The sequence below is a fragment of the Geotrypetes seraphini genome, chromosome 2, assembly GCF_902459505.1.
Source record: "Geotrypetes seraphini chromosome 2, aGeoSer1.1, whole genome shotgun sequence".
Taxonomy (NCBI): domain Eukaryota; kingdom Metazoa; phylum Chordata; class Amphibia; order Gymnophiona; family Dermophiidae; genus Geotrypetes; species Geotrypetes seraphini.
In genome coordinates this window covers 446,539,999-446,556,061 of record NC_047085.1, presented here as the reverse complement: position 1 = coordinate 446,556,061, position 16,063 = coordinate 446,539,999, and the positions used below count along the sequence as shown (strand labels likewise).

General features: G+C 41.1%; 1 protein-coding gene across 3 annotated transcripts in view; it reads right to left on the bottom strand.

The window, feature by feature from the left end:
- Window positions 1-16,063, bottom strand: part of SVIL (supervillin) — a 483,923-nt gene that overhangs the window by 391,958 nt on the left and 75,902 nt on the right. The window lies entirely within an intron of this gene.

The window sequence follows — 16,063 nt, the reverse complement described above, 5'->3', positions numbered from 1 at the left end:
CAAACTTTCCACATGTGTGCTTTTTACAATTTTATAAAAGCTCTTTTCTGCAGGAAAAATATTTGCTCCCTGATAGTCCAAAGTTATCAGTTCTCAATAGCATGAACTGCTCATCACTGCCTAAATGTTTTGGTTGGAGGATGTGAAGTTCATGGCTCTAACAATGACATAACTATCTGCACCTGCTAAAATATTTTAAATGTGATCAGAATTTGTTCACTAGGTTCTATAGCAGACATGGGCAACTCCAGACCTCGAGGGCCGGAGTCCAATCGGGTTTTCAGGATTTTTCCAATGAATATGCATTGAAAGCAGTGCATGCAAATAGATATCATGCATATTCATTGGGGAAATCCTGAAAACCCGATTGGATTCCGGCCCTCGAGGACCGGAGTTGCCCATGTCTGGTCTATAGCATGACCGAACCAAGGATCTCAAAATTGGCCACTTGATTTCAGCATAAATCAAAACCATAATTACGCCCCCCCCCCAAAAAAAAAACAAAAACAACCCACATCTGACCAAAAAGTTCCCCTTCTGAGCCAAGCTGACTCCCTCCCCCCCCCAGGGGTAGACTCCCTTCTCCTGCAATCACAGGCTTTTTCAGCCAAAGTCCAAACCCAGATGTGAAATTCAGTCAGCCTTTGCTGTAGTCCAAGTACTTAATTATCTGGAAATCAGTAGAAGCAAAAACAAGACTGATCAGTGCTCAGTGTTCATGGAACAGTTTCAACATTATACATCCAGAGCACAAAGGGGCCAAGTCCCAAAGCTACCGCAGGCTGCAACATGCAGTTTATCTGCTTGATAATGGTTGCAGTATGTAAAAAAGGGTTTCTTTGCAAGGTTAGTCCTGCAGTACAGAGCACACAACATATTAAATTGTAAATATAAATAACTTATTAGCTACCATACTACTGCCATGTCTGAGAAAGCATAAAGACCCCCCTCATCTGCATCAGCCTCTATCTCCCTCCCCTCTGTCTGACCCCCTGTCCCATCAACATTAAAAAAAGAGTCCCTCCAGCACCCTATCTCACACTAACAAAACCAGTACCCCTCCCCCACCGCTACTGACAGCGACAGCTCCATCTCTTCCAACTTGAAAAGTTATCAAAGACCCCCCCTAGATAAATATAAATATAAAAGAAGTCTCTTATTAATTATAACAAGTACAGCTATACAATTGATTACACGTAACTGAAAAAACTGTGATCGTCTCAATTTTACATTCTGGTGGGCAAGTTTATGTCAAATATATAAATATGAAAAAATGAGAGCTGATCAGTTAGGGAATTTTAAAAACTTTAATCTAATATGGGGTCCATTGGCATCTTTTGTAGATTTAATATAATTATACATTTGTTGTTAGAAGAATTGCACATTCAGGGAGGGGGGAGGAATATATAGGTTATAATCAAATATTATTATGGATGGGGGCAGGGTGGTTTATAAGTTTAAAATATGTCTAAGTGGATAAATGTGTAATTTTATGTTTAAATTATGTAGTGAATTATGGAATTATGATAGATCTATAGATTCTTGAATGATAAAGAATAATTTGGGTGTGAGGGTTATTGGTCTGTAAGAATATTGTAATATTTTAAGTGTTGTCTATAGTGTAAATGTTTTATTTATTGTTCACTTATTGAAATTATTTTAAAATGAATAAAGATTATTAAAAAAAAAAAAAGTTATCCTGCTGACTAATGGTACTCTTCACACTGTACTTTAAATAATTGCTCATGTCTACTGATACTCTTCCCAACCACCCCCACCAAATTTTTGGGGGAACTCTGTGGTGTCTACTGGGGACCCCTCATTCACTCACCCAGGCTCTCCCACCATACCTGTACCTTACATATGGTAGAAACAATGCCCATTTGCTCTTGCCTCCAGTGCCATCATCTTCAAAACAGCAGTGATCAGCCCTGAGCCATGCACCCTGGGATGTACCAGGTAGGTCTAGTCTGCCATATATGGGAAAAATTCCCAGGATGCACCACATGGGGCAGGGCATCACCATTTTGACGATGATGGCAACCAGAGGCAAGAGTGAGTGGGCGATGCTCCTGCCTCATTCAAGGTATGGATCCGAGGTATTCCCAGTAGACACCAGGGACATTTTTTTGGTCGGGCAGATAGGTACCACTCAACCATCAAGGGAACTCAGATCAGCAAATACACTAATATTAGAGACTCCCTCTTTTCATAGGTTCAAATTAGAGTGTTATAGAAAAACTCTGTTCCAGGTTGCAGGACCTGTGCTGTGGAATGCTCTTTCTTCTGAGGTTTGCGCTATTACATCTTTTCAATCCTTTCAAGAAAGAATTAAAAACAACATTATTTCTGAAAGCGTATGGAATTTAAGTATGGACCTAATTGGAGGAGGTATTTGATATTAGAAGGTAGATAACAGACTGTTTGATTTAGGATGACTTCATTTTTATGCACTGTAGTTTTTATTAGATATGTTTGTGTTATTGGAAACTGCAAAGAATTTTGGATCATAAGGTATATAAATAAATAAATATTTAAGTCTGTATGAAGAGAGGAAGACCAGGGCCCAGTGCAAACCAATCAGCACTTTTTTTCTTGTTTTAAATATCACCCTTCCTGTCAGTGCCTGAGCCAAAATCACCACTCAGGCACTGACAGGAAAAATAATATTTCACAAGAAGGTATGGATTACTGCCACAATTTTAATGTAGCGGCAATTTGCATGCTCACAGCATGTGGTGGTATTTTTGGATCACTAATTTTGCAGTAGAGCTGCACCGAGCCAGCTATACCATGAGTCTTTCTGCATCGGACCTAAAGTCCGAATGCAGTAATATCTGCATACTCCATCATTCAGTCAGAGATGCATCAACTAAAGACAATCAATCGGATGCTGCAGAGCGAATTTGAAGGGGGGACTCGTTCTTTAAAAAGCCTTCGAGCGAAACATGTCGAGCTGACAGGTCCTCACCCGACATCTAAGGGAAATTAAAACAATGCTCATGAGGGCTAAAGCACTGCTGAAGCTAAGTACAAAGTTTTTCTTCCTTTTTAAAAATTAGAATACGTATTTATGCATTTGGAAATAATACAAAGGCTATACGTAATGAGCACAGAGCACTAAAAAATAAAAAAAATAAGTCTGATGAAGACAAACACGCCGATTGAGTGACCGAGCCTAAAAACTATTTGGCTGCTGGTTGACATATTCTGAAGACTTTTATATACAAAAGAATTGATTACATTGAATACTTTCAAAAATATATCACAGACGCTGTCTTTGCTATAGTGATTTAATATTGTTGACAGCAAAAATGATTTAGGCTAAGTTTTAATACAGTTAGTCAACAAGAACAAGAGCATGGCACTAGTATTTAAATGGAGTAAGTCACACTAAGACAGAGAAAAACCAAACAAAAGCTATCAGGAGAGCCAGTACAAACAAAAAGCATCACAGCTGTTTCCTCTTACATAACAGCTGCAATACATTCCTATAAATATCGAGGGACCCAGTTAAATATTTAAGTTTTTGGGCATCAAAGAATTCCAAAGTCTCTGCACTTCAGAGTATTTTACATAATTATGGAAATAATTTAATTAAAAAAAATCCACACATGCATATGCAAAACTCTCCAACCATAAAGATGATTTATGTTATTACCTGATCACTTTCTTTCCTTTAGTTACAGCAGAGGAATCCAGAGATGAGTGGGTTGTGACCATCTACCAGCAGGCAGAGATGGGGAGCACCAAAACTGAGCTCTGTTCATACATAGGACAGTAGGCTCACTGGTCAGCCGGTATTCTTCGGAACAAAGCAGCAGGATGAACATGAAAATTCAGTAGCAAATTACTCCCTCCTCACAGTTGCCGAATCCACATTCAAGCTGTCCTCTGGACCAATCACTATGCAGCAAAGGCAAAACATAAAGGAACATAAAGGGTGGAAACCAGCATCCATCTGCTGTGACTAAAGGAAAGAAAATGATCAAGTAATAACAATTTTTCTTTCCTTGCCATCAGTAGCAGACAAATCCAGAGACAAGTGGGATATAGCAAAGTCGTCTTTAGTAGGGCAGGATCTTGAACATAATGTAAGAAGAAGATATCAATCTGCTATCCCCAAGGAATTGAAGGAAGGGCTAAATGAGAATCACCATCTCCAAGAACAACCTAAGGAATGCCACACCAAAGGAGATGTACCTGGAAGGAATCATTTGCCCCATTTCAGGAAGCAGCAGAAACAGCTCACGGGTTCCCCAGAGACAGCTGCTCCATGAGGCAAAGATCTAAACCACGAGATGAAGCCTGCCAAAGTTCGGTGCTGCCCAAGCAAGAAGAGGAGACAAGGAAGCACACTCCATGATGGAAAGGATGAGAAGTGTCCAAAATCTAGACAAACATCAGAGAAGATGATGCATACATTCCCCCTAGGGATAGAGCTCCACCATAGATACGCACTCAACAGCCAAGGAAGGCACCTCGCTTGACTGCCAATAAAGAATGTGCGTTCGAGAGATGGCCAAAGCCAGCTCAGGGAATGCGCTCAACGCTGGAAATGGAGCAGCTCTCAACAGCCCATGACCAAGCTGTGCTGTACTAAGGAGTCCCACACAGTCCTAAGTGATGGCTCAGTGCATGACCTATAATGATGGAGCAGTGCAGGGCAAGTAGCAGTGGAGCTACTGCCAACTGGAACCACTTCCACAACCAGCGATGGAACCACAACCAGAAAAGGAGCTGTACAGACAGCCCAATGAAGCCATGTTCTATCCCCAGAGAAGGGGTGGTATCAAGCAGGCAGCTGGAGCTACTATGTACATTCAGAGGATGAACCATACCAAACCAAACCAGCAGCTGGGGCAGCATCCCACATCCCAAGATGGAGGTGTGACAAACTGGCTGCTGGAGCAGCGGTCTACATACAGAGATGGAGCCGTGCTAACAGGCAGCCAGAGACGCACTCTGCATCCAGAGATGGAGCCATGCCAACAGACAGCCAGAGCCGTGCGCAATATCCAGAAATAGAGCTGATGCCAACATGCAGCATCCAATAATGGAATTGCATCAGACAGCCAGATGTAGTTGCACTCTACATCTAGGATATGGAGCTGTGTTGAACAGACAAAAGGTGTCCCGCTCTACACCTAGAGACAGAGTTCATCCAGAAATGGAAACCATATCGAGAAAGCAGGAGGCACCTTTTTATACATCCAGAGATGGAGCTGATCCATAAATGAAGCCAGAAAGGTAGGAGATGCCCTGCTCTACATCCAGAAATGGAGTTGATTCATAGATGGAGCTGTGCTGAACCTCTACATTCAGAGATGGAGTGGATCCATATATGGAGTTATGCTAAACAGGCAGGAGGCACCCCATTCTACATCCCTAAATGGAGGTGATCCATCCAGTCAGGTGATGGAGCTGAGCTGAATAGACAGGAGGTACTATGTTCCACAGCCAGAAAAGAAGCCTATCCAGAGATGAAACTGAACTGAACCAGCAGAAGGCACTATACACTACTATCAAAATGGCCCCTATGCCAAACCGGCAGGAGGCGCTATGCTCTATCATCGGAGACAGAGCTATGTTACAGAGGTGAGGTGCTAGGGCCTATCTACAGGGATGTAACTGCCAAAGAGGCAGGCGGTACCAGGGCTGAGCCATACGGGTCCGTCAGGAGGAGCTACCACCCCCTTCAGCAAAGTCATTATGCTGGGCTGGCAACGAAACAGCCGTCATGCCCAGAAGTGGAGACATATCAATGTCCAGAGGCCAGAGCTGTGCTCGGCACCCAGAGCTGCGCAAAATATCCAGAGATGGAGCCTGTGATGTTGTTCAACTCCTTGCAACAAGGCCTCACGCTGCAATGGGTCTGTGTGATGCCAGTGGCAAAGTCACTTGTTTAACACCTCACTTGGCTATCAGTTAATCACCTCACCGTGTTGGCAAACTGTTCAGCAGTATGGAAGTTTGGATCTTCAGACCACTTGTCCACTGGCTTTGCCAACCTTCACTGGCAATACCAAGAGTATGAAAACAATAAATGTGACTCAGGTCCAACCAAGTCTCCCAGTGATGATAAACTTGGTAAACCAAGAGCATCTTCAGCTTCGTAGGTGTTTCAACTTCTAGTCAACATGCTCAGTTACTAATGAAATGTGCTACTGTATTTAGAAACTTAAAAAATATACCATAGTACCATAGTAAAACTCTAACACTGTTTTGAATAAAAGTGAACATACACTTATGCGCTACTAGGTTTATACAGGTGCTGGCACTAGATGCAGCAAGTCATTCTTGCCCACGCAAGTTCAGAACATACCTAGAACTCGAACTAAGTGATGTTTGAGTAAAGGTGTGGGCACTCACAAGCATTTCTCAGGCAGCAGATCAGCTGCCGATGTCATACTTGCTCAGATAAGCCCAATCAGCCCTGTGATAGTCAAACATTTAGTTGTTCTATGTATTTGTTTGATTTCTATATGACATCATAATCCAGAAATTCTTTCACAAATGTCTTGTCAGATTTACTTATATTTACATGTTTAATATAAATAACCTGTAATATGCAGATGATACAACACTCATTACCAGCAGCAAAGAAGACATGCTGTATCTACTGAGAAAAGTCAAAGCAAAAAGTCATAACATGGGATTAGAACTAAACACATCATTATGTTTTTACAAATTTAGTCAATGGGCTCCAAATTTTATTAAATAGCTCATTAAAACCCCTACACTCTGCGTTAATTCATTCGTATCTGTATGTAGTACACACATTCACCCATCAAAATGTATAATAATAAATTCTATCATGGTTTTTCCAATTACTTGTAATCAATTGAATGGCTATACAAGTTTTATACCTGTTAGGATCATAAATAGACGACTCTTATATTTATCTAGAGTGGATTTCACATGTAAAATTGTTCCAGAAATTATAGCCTCATATGACATTGGAACATTTGAATCTGGAACTAAATTTATTTGTCCCCAAATTGACTTCCAATATATTAATATAAACAGACAAAAATACAACAGATGATCCAAAGTCCCTATATCAATATGACAATGGCAGCATCTATTAGACTTAGAACTATCTAATTTATTTAATCGAACTGGGGGTCCAGAAAATCCTATGTAACAAAAATAACCACATTTGTCTAATAGATGCTGACGCTGTACATTTCAGTCTCCAAGTCCAAATTCGTGGCTGACGAGACACAGAAATATACTGTTTTATCTCGATGCTCCAGATGTCTCTAAGACTATTTTTGGGCTTTTTATTCAAAAATCCAGAAATCAATTTGTACCACTGAGCAGCCTGATGTCCTACTAAATTAGTTTGGTAGCAAAGGATTTGCAGGCTAAAATATGTTTTAAAATTTTTCCATTCAGGGAACCCACTCTGAATAGCCTGCTTCAACTGCAACCACCTATATTGTTGAGATTTTAAAATTCCAAATGACTGTTGCAATTGTGAAAAATCAAGCAGATTTCCATTAGACATAACGTCATCTAATGTCCGAATATCTGCCTGCATCCATTTCTTCCAAGTGATCCCAGCACCGCCTATTTGAATCTTGGAGTTTAACCATAAGGACTGCAAAGTAGACTTCATTATGGGAACATCTGTTAACTTATCAATAAATTTAATTGTTTTCCATGTGTCCAATAAAATCACATTATCCTTAGCGTATCTAAGTATTTTAATACTTAATATATGAGACAGTCTCATCGGGGACATGATTTTCCACTCAAGATATAGCCAGTCTGGGTAATGTTCTAAGAGCTCAGGGAGGATCCAATACATACCTTTTCTTTGGTTTATTTATCTTTACATATCCAGGGGGTAGGGGGGGTTGGTGGGAGGGGAATAATATTGATAGTGATATTTGGGTAACTTTATTCTTCATTTGTGTTATTATATATTAGGATATTATTATATACAGGAAAATGAAATTATTGAATGATATTTATGTTACCTGTATAGATAATAGTGTAATATGTGTAATACCTACTGTTCTTTCATTTGTATGACACTGTTTTTTGATTAAAAATCAATAAAGAATTTAAAAAAAGAAGAACTAAACGTAAACAAGACAAAGATCAAGCTCAAAATCTTCATAATGAAACATAGAAACATAGAAAGATGACGGCAGATAAGGGCTACAGCCCATCAAGTCTGCCCATAACATTGACCCCCTTTTAAGTCTACAGGCCTCCTTAACTCTACTGACCTGCTCTATTAAGTCTATATCCTAGCGACCCTATTCATTGGTATGACCCTCGCAGTGATACCTATCTGTCCTTATCTGCCGTCATCTTTCTATGTTTCTATGTTTCATTATGAAGATTTTGAGCTTGAAGGTGATAGAATAGAAGTTGCAAAGGATTCAATCTCATGGGCTCTTTCGTAAACAAAGAAGCAACTAGCAGAGAAGAAATACTCCGCAGAATAGCACTCCTTTGCTTCATCCCACTCATCTCTGGATTCATCTGCTACCGATGGCAAGGAAGGAAAAATGGTTATTACCCGATCGTTTTCTTTCCATTAGTCACATCAGATGAATTGGTGACAGGTCAAAAGCACGCACCGACAACCCAGTGCAGACAACTGAGTGCAAGGCGGAAGCGCACCGAAGAAAAACAGTATTTTAAAGGGCTCCAACGGGGGTTCTGGGGGGGGGGAACTCCCCCACTTTACTTAACAGAGATCATGCCGGCATTGTGGAGGGTTTGGGGGGTTGTAACCCCCCACATTATACTGAAAACTTCACTTTGTCCCTAAAAGAAAGAGGGAAAAAGTTAAGTTTCCAGTAAATGAGGGGGGGTTACAACCCCCCACAACGCCGGCGTGATCTCTGTTAAGTAAAGTGGGGGGGTTTCCCACCAACACCCTCCATCAGAGCCCCTTAAAATACTGTTTTTCTTCAGCGCGCTTCCGCCTTGCGCTCAGTTGTCTGCGCTGGGTTGTCGTCGCACCTTTTGTCGTCGCACGCTTTTGTCTATGAACCGATGAATCCAGGGTCCCACCCTTTATGTTTTGCCTTTGCTCCATAGGGATTGGTCCAGAGGACAGCTTGGATACGGATTCTACAACTGTGAGGAGGGAGTAATTTGCTACTAGATTTTCATGTTTATCCTGCTGCATTGTTCCGAAGAATACTGGCTGACCAGTGAACCTACTGTCCTATGATTCACGGTCATTCGCACGCGGGACAAAGCTGCACCGACATTTGAGCCCAGACAATTGGGCGCAAGACTCCAGTGCGCCGCCGGAAAAGTTAATTTTAAAGAGCTCCAAAGGGGGGGGACCCCCCACTTTACTTAATACTGTTCACGCTGCCGTTGGGGGAGCAGTTTGGGAGGTTGGAACCCCCCCCCCCCATTATAGAGGAAACTTAACTTTTTCCCAATTTTTTTAGGAAAAAATTAAGTTTTTTGTATAATGTCGGAGTTGCACCCACCACACACCCCCAACATCAGCCAATGGCAGCGCGAACAGTATTAAGTAAAGTGGGGAGTTCCCCCCCAACACCCCCCGTTGGAGCTCTTTAAAATTAAATTTTCCAGTGGCGCGCTGGAGTCTTGCGTGCAATTGTCTGGGTCGAAATGTCAGTGTGGCTTTGTCTGGCGCGTTTTTGTCCCGTCACCCTATCTTATATATGACAGAGCTCATTTTTGGTGCTCCCCATCTCTACCCGCTCATCTCTGGATTACTTTGCTGTGACTAAAGGAAAGAAAATGATCAGGTAATAACATAATTTTTCCTTAAGGTTGGAGAGTTTTGCATATGCATGTGTGGAATTTAAAAAAAAAGTATTTTCATAATTATGCAAAATACTATGAAGTGCAAAGACTTTAGAATTCTTTGATGTGAAAGCTGGACACTATGGAAACAAGACAGAAAGAAGAATGACTCTTTTGAGCTTTGGTGCACAGAAGGATTTTGTGTGTGCTGTGGACCGCCAGAAGACCTAACAAATCAATAAATATACTGGACAAATTGGCATATGCTATATCTCCAGTTAATGCAGATTGATCGCATGTATATTCATTACAGATATCTTGAAAACCCATCATCTAGGGCTCCCTGCAGGGCAGGTTTGGAGACCACATTACCGGAAAGATGTGCTGAGAATTGAGTCGGTTCAGCGAATGGCCACCAGGATGGTCTCGGGGCTCAAGGATCTTCCGTATGAGGAAAGGCTGAATAAATTGCAGCTGTACTCACTTGAGGAACGAAGAGAGAGAAAAGACATGATTGAGATGTTTAAATATATCACGGGCCGTATCGAGGTGGAAGATTAAATCTTCCTTCTTAAAGGACCCTCGTCCACAAGAGGGCATCCGCTGAAAATCAGGGGAGGGAAATTTCATGGTGATTGCAAAAAGTATTTCTTCACCGAAAGGGTGGTCGATCATTGGAATTAACTCCCGCTGCAAGTGATTGAGGCCAGCAGCGTGTCAGATTTTAAAATTAAATGGGATATTCACGTGTGATCTCTAAGGGGGTAAAATCAGGGGGGTGGGTCATTAGAGTAGGCAGACTTGGTGGGCTGTGGCCCTTTTCTGCCGTCATTTTCTATGTTTCTATGTCTTGCTATGGAGAAACCAGTGCAACCTAGGAAAGGATGAGGGGGAAGAAAGTGGGGGATTAAGAGATTCCTAGTCCCACCAAAACAGCTGAACAAATAAGTTACGAGTCCATTAACTATGTGACTCTGATTTATCTAGCAAGACTATAAAGATCAAAGACACTTTGATAACTTTGTTTAAAAAAACGAAATGATTTTCATTCCTTCCATAAAATACTTTGCACCACACCAAAGCTACTACCAAGCTGAGAACCAAATGATCTGTTTCATAAGCTACAGAATTTGCAAGCAAGTGAAAGTCTTTGATGAATCTTATGAAGAACAGAAAAAAGGAACCAAACCATTTACTTATGCAACCTGTAATAATAATTTTTTTAAAAAACCACCATACATTTGTTATATTGACATAATAGTAAAATGAGGTAAATTTGGAGAGAGGCAAATTAAATCCTAATACTGTAGTATTATGCTCCAGAAAAAGGTGGATGGATTGAGACATCTGAGTTTTACTTCCATGCACTAACCCTATCCCTAAGTTCCTTCAGTACCCTCAGATATACACTTTCTGGCCCCCATTGCTTTGTCCACCTTCAGTTTCACTAGCTCATCATGAACACAATCCTCTGGAAATTGATCAGGGTCTACCATACTTCCAGCCTTATTTGTGTTTGTTTTCTGTGGTCCTGCTCCCGGCACTTCAGCTTCACAGAACAGAAATATTTGTTAAACAATTCAGCATTATCTTTATCCGTTTCTACATATTTCTCCCTTTCACCTTTTGAGTCTCACAATACCACTTTTGCATTTCTTCCTATCAGTAATATATTTAAAAAATGTCTTGGCCTCCAGTTTTACCATATTGGCTATTTTTTCTTGCATTTCCATCTTTGATTTCCTGACTACTCTACCAGCCTCTCTTAACTTTTCCAGATATTTTTGCCTGTCTTCTTCTTTCTGCAATCTTTTGTAATTTATGAACGCTATCCTCTTTTCCATACCTTCTCAGCTATTACCTTTGAGAATCAAAAGTGTCCTACTTTTCCTCTTACTTTTACTTACTTTCCTTACAAAATGGTTTGTTGTCCTTACAATAGCTTCTTTCAGTTTTGCCCACTGTTTTCCTACTTCTTCCAGATGTTCCCATTCAGACAACAATTCCTTGATGTAACCTCCATCTGAACAATGTTAGCTCTTTAAAGTCTAGAACCTTTACTTTTGAATGATCCCTCTCTACACCTATGTTAATATTAAACCACATAATGCAGTGATTGTTGGATGCCAGATGATCACCCGCTATATCAGAAACACTTTCCCCGTTTGTAGGCACTAAGTCCAGTATGGCCCCATCCTACATGAGTTCCATTACCAATGGCTGAAACAGTTCTCCTTGTAGGTAATCTAGGATCTCCCTACTTCTTGAAGACACCACAATAGGGATACTCCAATCAACATCTGGCATGTTAAATCATCTATTAGTAGTATTTCCCCTTTTACAGCTATAGTTTGAATGTTTACTATTAAATCTCTGTCCACTTCTTTTGCCTGTGTAGGTGGCCTGTATATCACACCAATGTAAATACATTTTCCATTCCCTCTCTCCAGACTGACACACCATGCCTCTTCCTTACCTTGTAGATCCTGTAACTGTGTGGCTTTAATATGATCTTTAATATATAATGCAACTCCCACTCCTTTTCTTCCTACCCTGTCTTTCCTGAATAGATTATAGCCCAGTATAACTATATCAAATCATATCCATCATAGTTCTCCGTCAACCACATCTCTGTGATCGCCACCGTTTCCAACTCAAGTCTCTACCATCACAGCCTCTAGATCCAGATCCTTGTTTCCAATACTTCAAGCATTAGTATATACTGTTTTCCAGACAATGCTCCTTTTTCCATTTGTGTAGAGGTATTTAGTGATTCAATTACCTGAAGGCTTATGCTTATCTGGGGGCTTTGATCACTCTGTCCAATGATTCTAGTTTAAAGCCCTCTTTAGTAGTTTAGCCAGTCTGCTGCTAAAGACCCTTCTTCTCAGCAGCCCTTGGAAAATCATCCCATAGTCCATGAAGCCAAAACACTCTTGATACCATCCATGCAGCTACTCATTCATATCCAGAATGCAAGCATCTCTGCCTTGGCCTTTTCCTTCAACAGGGAGGATCGATGAGAACACCACCTCTGCACCCGACTACTTCACCTGCTCTCCCACAGCCACAGTCACTTTTGATACATTCAGAAGGGTACCTATCAGTATCATTAGTGCCAATATGGCTCAGCAGCATCGGATAACAGTCAGGCTTGATGAGTCTTGGCAAGCTCTCCTAACATCTTGGATTTTGACAGGCAAACAGCATACCTCCTGGGACATCATGTCTGGTATGGAGAAGAACACCATCAACTACCACTACCTAATACACCTAGTGGTCATAGATCCAGCAACTTTGGCGATTTCAAGCTTTGGAGAAAATAGATAAAAGAATGAATTAAAAAACACATTGTATAATCATGAAGTTGTGAAGGGGGCGGGGGGGCGGAGAGACATGAAAAACAGCAGCTAAAGCAGCAAAACATATCCTGCCACCGGACAAAAAAAAATATCTAACCCTAGACAGACTGCCACTAAATTGTCACTATCTTTTATTCTTCCAGCTTTTTATATTACTTTGGCAACAAATACATGAAGTAGTTCTTAAATCAAAGTTACAGAGTTGAGGGGGGAGGGGGTAAGGGGAATTACAAGAATGCTCAAAGGACAGTGATAGAGCTATTGCATTCATTGTATGAAAGGCACTTTAAGGCTGAGCTGGGATCAAGCATTTCTTTTTAAAGGCTGCTGCTGCCAGCTGCTGCAGAAAAAGCAGTATGGTCGCATCAAGTAGTTCTGCCATTAAAAAAAAAAAAAGTACAAGCCTGGTTTAGAGAGTAGATGGGAGGTGATAAAAAGATCACAAGGCTCATTTCAGCTCCAGATTTTGCCATGATAACTACAGCAAACATGTTTAGATTTTTGTGTTCAGGACAGCAGAGAAAATGTTAGACAGACAGACAAATGGCTTCTCCTGGGCACAGCAATGAGGGTCAACAGAACATCTTTGGTGGCGCATCCCCTCTATGCCCCTCTTTGATTTTTGAGAATCTACCTGCATTTGCCTCTATGCTATTGAAACCCCAAATATCTTCAGATTGTCATTTTCTATAAGCATAAATCCACAGGTCATAGAGAAGAGAATCAAGGCGTCGGCAACTTGACCAGCTTTTGAGATGTATGTTTCAGTATTTCAGGTTCCAAGTATGTCCTCGCCCACAATTGCTTTCAGGATAAACCGATTGGAGCTTTCACTTCAGACTGTAATGACATACTACCATGAACATTTTGCAAGACCCTGCAGAAGTGTTCAGGATACCACAGTGTCCAAACAATGGGGTGCAAGGTCAGAGGTGGTCAAGCTTGGAAGCGTGTGCAGAAACCGTATTTTTTCCATTCATTTTACCACAAACAACTTCATAGGAAAGAAGTAGATGGAATTCCTGAGGGACAAAAGATAAAGAGCTGCCATGAAAGCAGATTTCCAATGGAATTGTTTCAAATAATGGGTCAAATGGAACTATTTCACAAGACAGCCACTTTCTTGAGTAAAACTATGATTTAAGTCTCTTTTTGCCACTTATCCGAAGCTCCTAAAAATGTTAAGTTACAAACAATGTACAAAAGTTAAAGTAATTATGAGCTAAGTTCATGAAAGATCACCAGTTGCATTAATAAGGTTAACCAGACAGCACAATGCTCAGTGACCATCTTCAATTCTGAACTAGTGTCCCAGCTCCATGAGCTACAACACTAAGGGATCCTTTTACTAAGGTGCGCTAACGTTTTTAGCACATGCAGGATATTACCACTTACTACACCGCGTGCTACATAGCTACAATTAATGCCAGCTCAATGCTGGCGTTAAGGTCTAGCGCGCGCTATTCTGCACATTAATGCCCTAACACAGCTTAGTAAAAGGAGCCCTATGTATCAAAATTTTATTTTATACTTCTCCCTCCGTATTCGCGGTGGTTAGGTGTGGAACATAACCGCGAATACGGAAAATCACAAATAACTTTTAATGTTATTTGTGATTTTTTTGTAACAGCCACCATTAATATATTGAAATCGCGAACAACAAACAATGATCATATTTGTGATTTTTGTGGTAAACAAAGTTATTTATTGCATAATAATACAATAGTGCACAGTAATAAAAATACAGTACTTTATATTTCTTTGCACTATCTCAACAAGGTATAAAAAAAATTCAATACTGGAATATATAGTACTAAAAAAATACTCAGGCAGTGTCTTCATCCTCATCATCCTGAGAAGCAGCAATTTTGAAAGCTGGGAAGCAGCAATTTTCTCTATGCATGCTGGGAAGCTGGGAAGCAGAAATTGTGAAAGCTGGGAAGCAGTGATTTTCAGGGTGAAAGCTGGGAAGTGCCAAACTTTTTATCAGTACAGTACTTTACTCATGATATAATTTGGAGGAAGGAGTCAGCATGCGAAAAATCGCAAATAAGCGAAACCGCAAATGCTGAAACCACGAATGTGGAGGGAGAAGTGGTATTTCTGTTCCTGGGTACTAAACCGGATTGGTTGGGCCTCGAGGTGAATGAGGCAGGAAAGTCCGTTGGTCGCGAACATTGTAGATCCGGTTTACAATATCAGTGGTGCAGCTGATGAGAGAAACCCATACCACCCAAACCAAAAAGAACTCAATGGCTTGATCAGAGATCTTGGTCTCATCAAGTCTAATGCCAAGCTTTTGACATCTAGACTCAAGCAGTGGAACTTGTTGGATGAAAGTGTGCAAGTCATAGATCGGAGGAAGTGCCACCACGCTTGTTCAACTTTCATCACCCGTCAAGACAGGCTCTGCTTCTGCCACAATGTGACCAGTTTTGAGGCAATTGTTATTGCCTGTAATCTGAAAGAGTGGCATTTCTTCACTGACAGCTCATCCGGGAGCATCAAAGCCGTGCTGCTCTATAACAGGAACAAGCACCCGTCTCTTCCACTGGCTCACTTAGTATACCTCAAAAAGGATTACAACAGCATCAAGACCTTACTAGGTGCTAAGTACAGTTGGGAGGTCAGAGACTTGGGTGGCTTTCCTAATGGGTCTCCAAGGCGGTTTTACCAAGTTTCCCTGCTATCTCTGCCTTTGGGACAGCAGGGACACAAAGACGCACTACCAAAGGTGGGACTAGCCACAGTGGAATGAGTTCTCTATGAGGAGAAGCAGCATCAAATGGGAACCACTGGTGGACCTCCAGAAGGTGCCGATGTCACCACTGCATATCAGATTGGGCCTCATAAATCAATTTGCCAGAACGCTAGATAAGGAGTCGGCAGCCTTCAAGTACCTTCAAGACATCTTCCCTAATCTGACCGAGGCAAAGGTCAAAGCT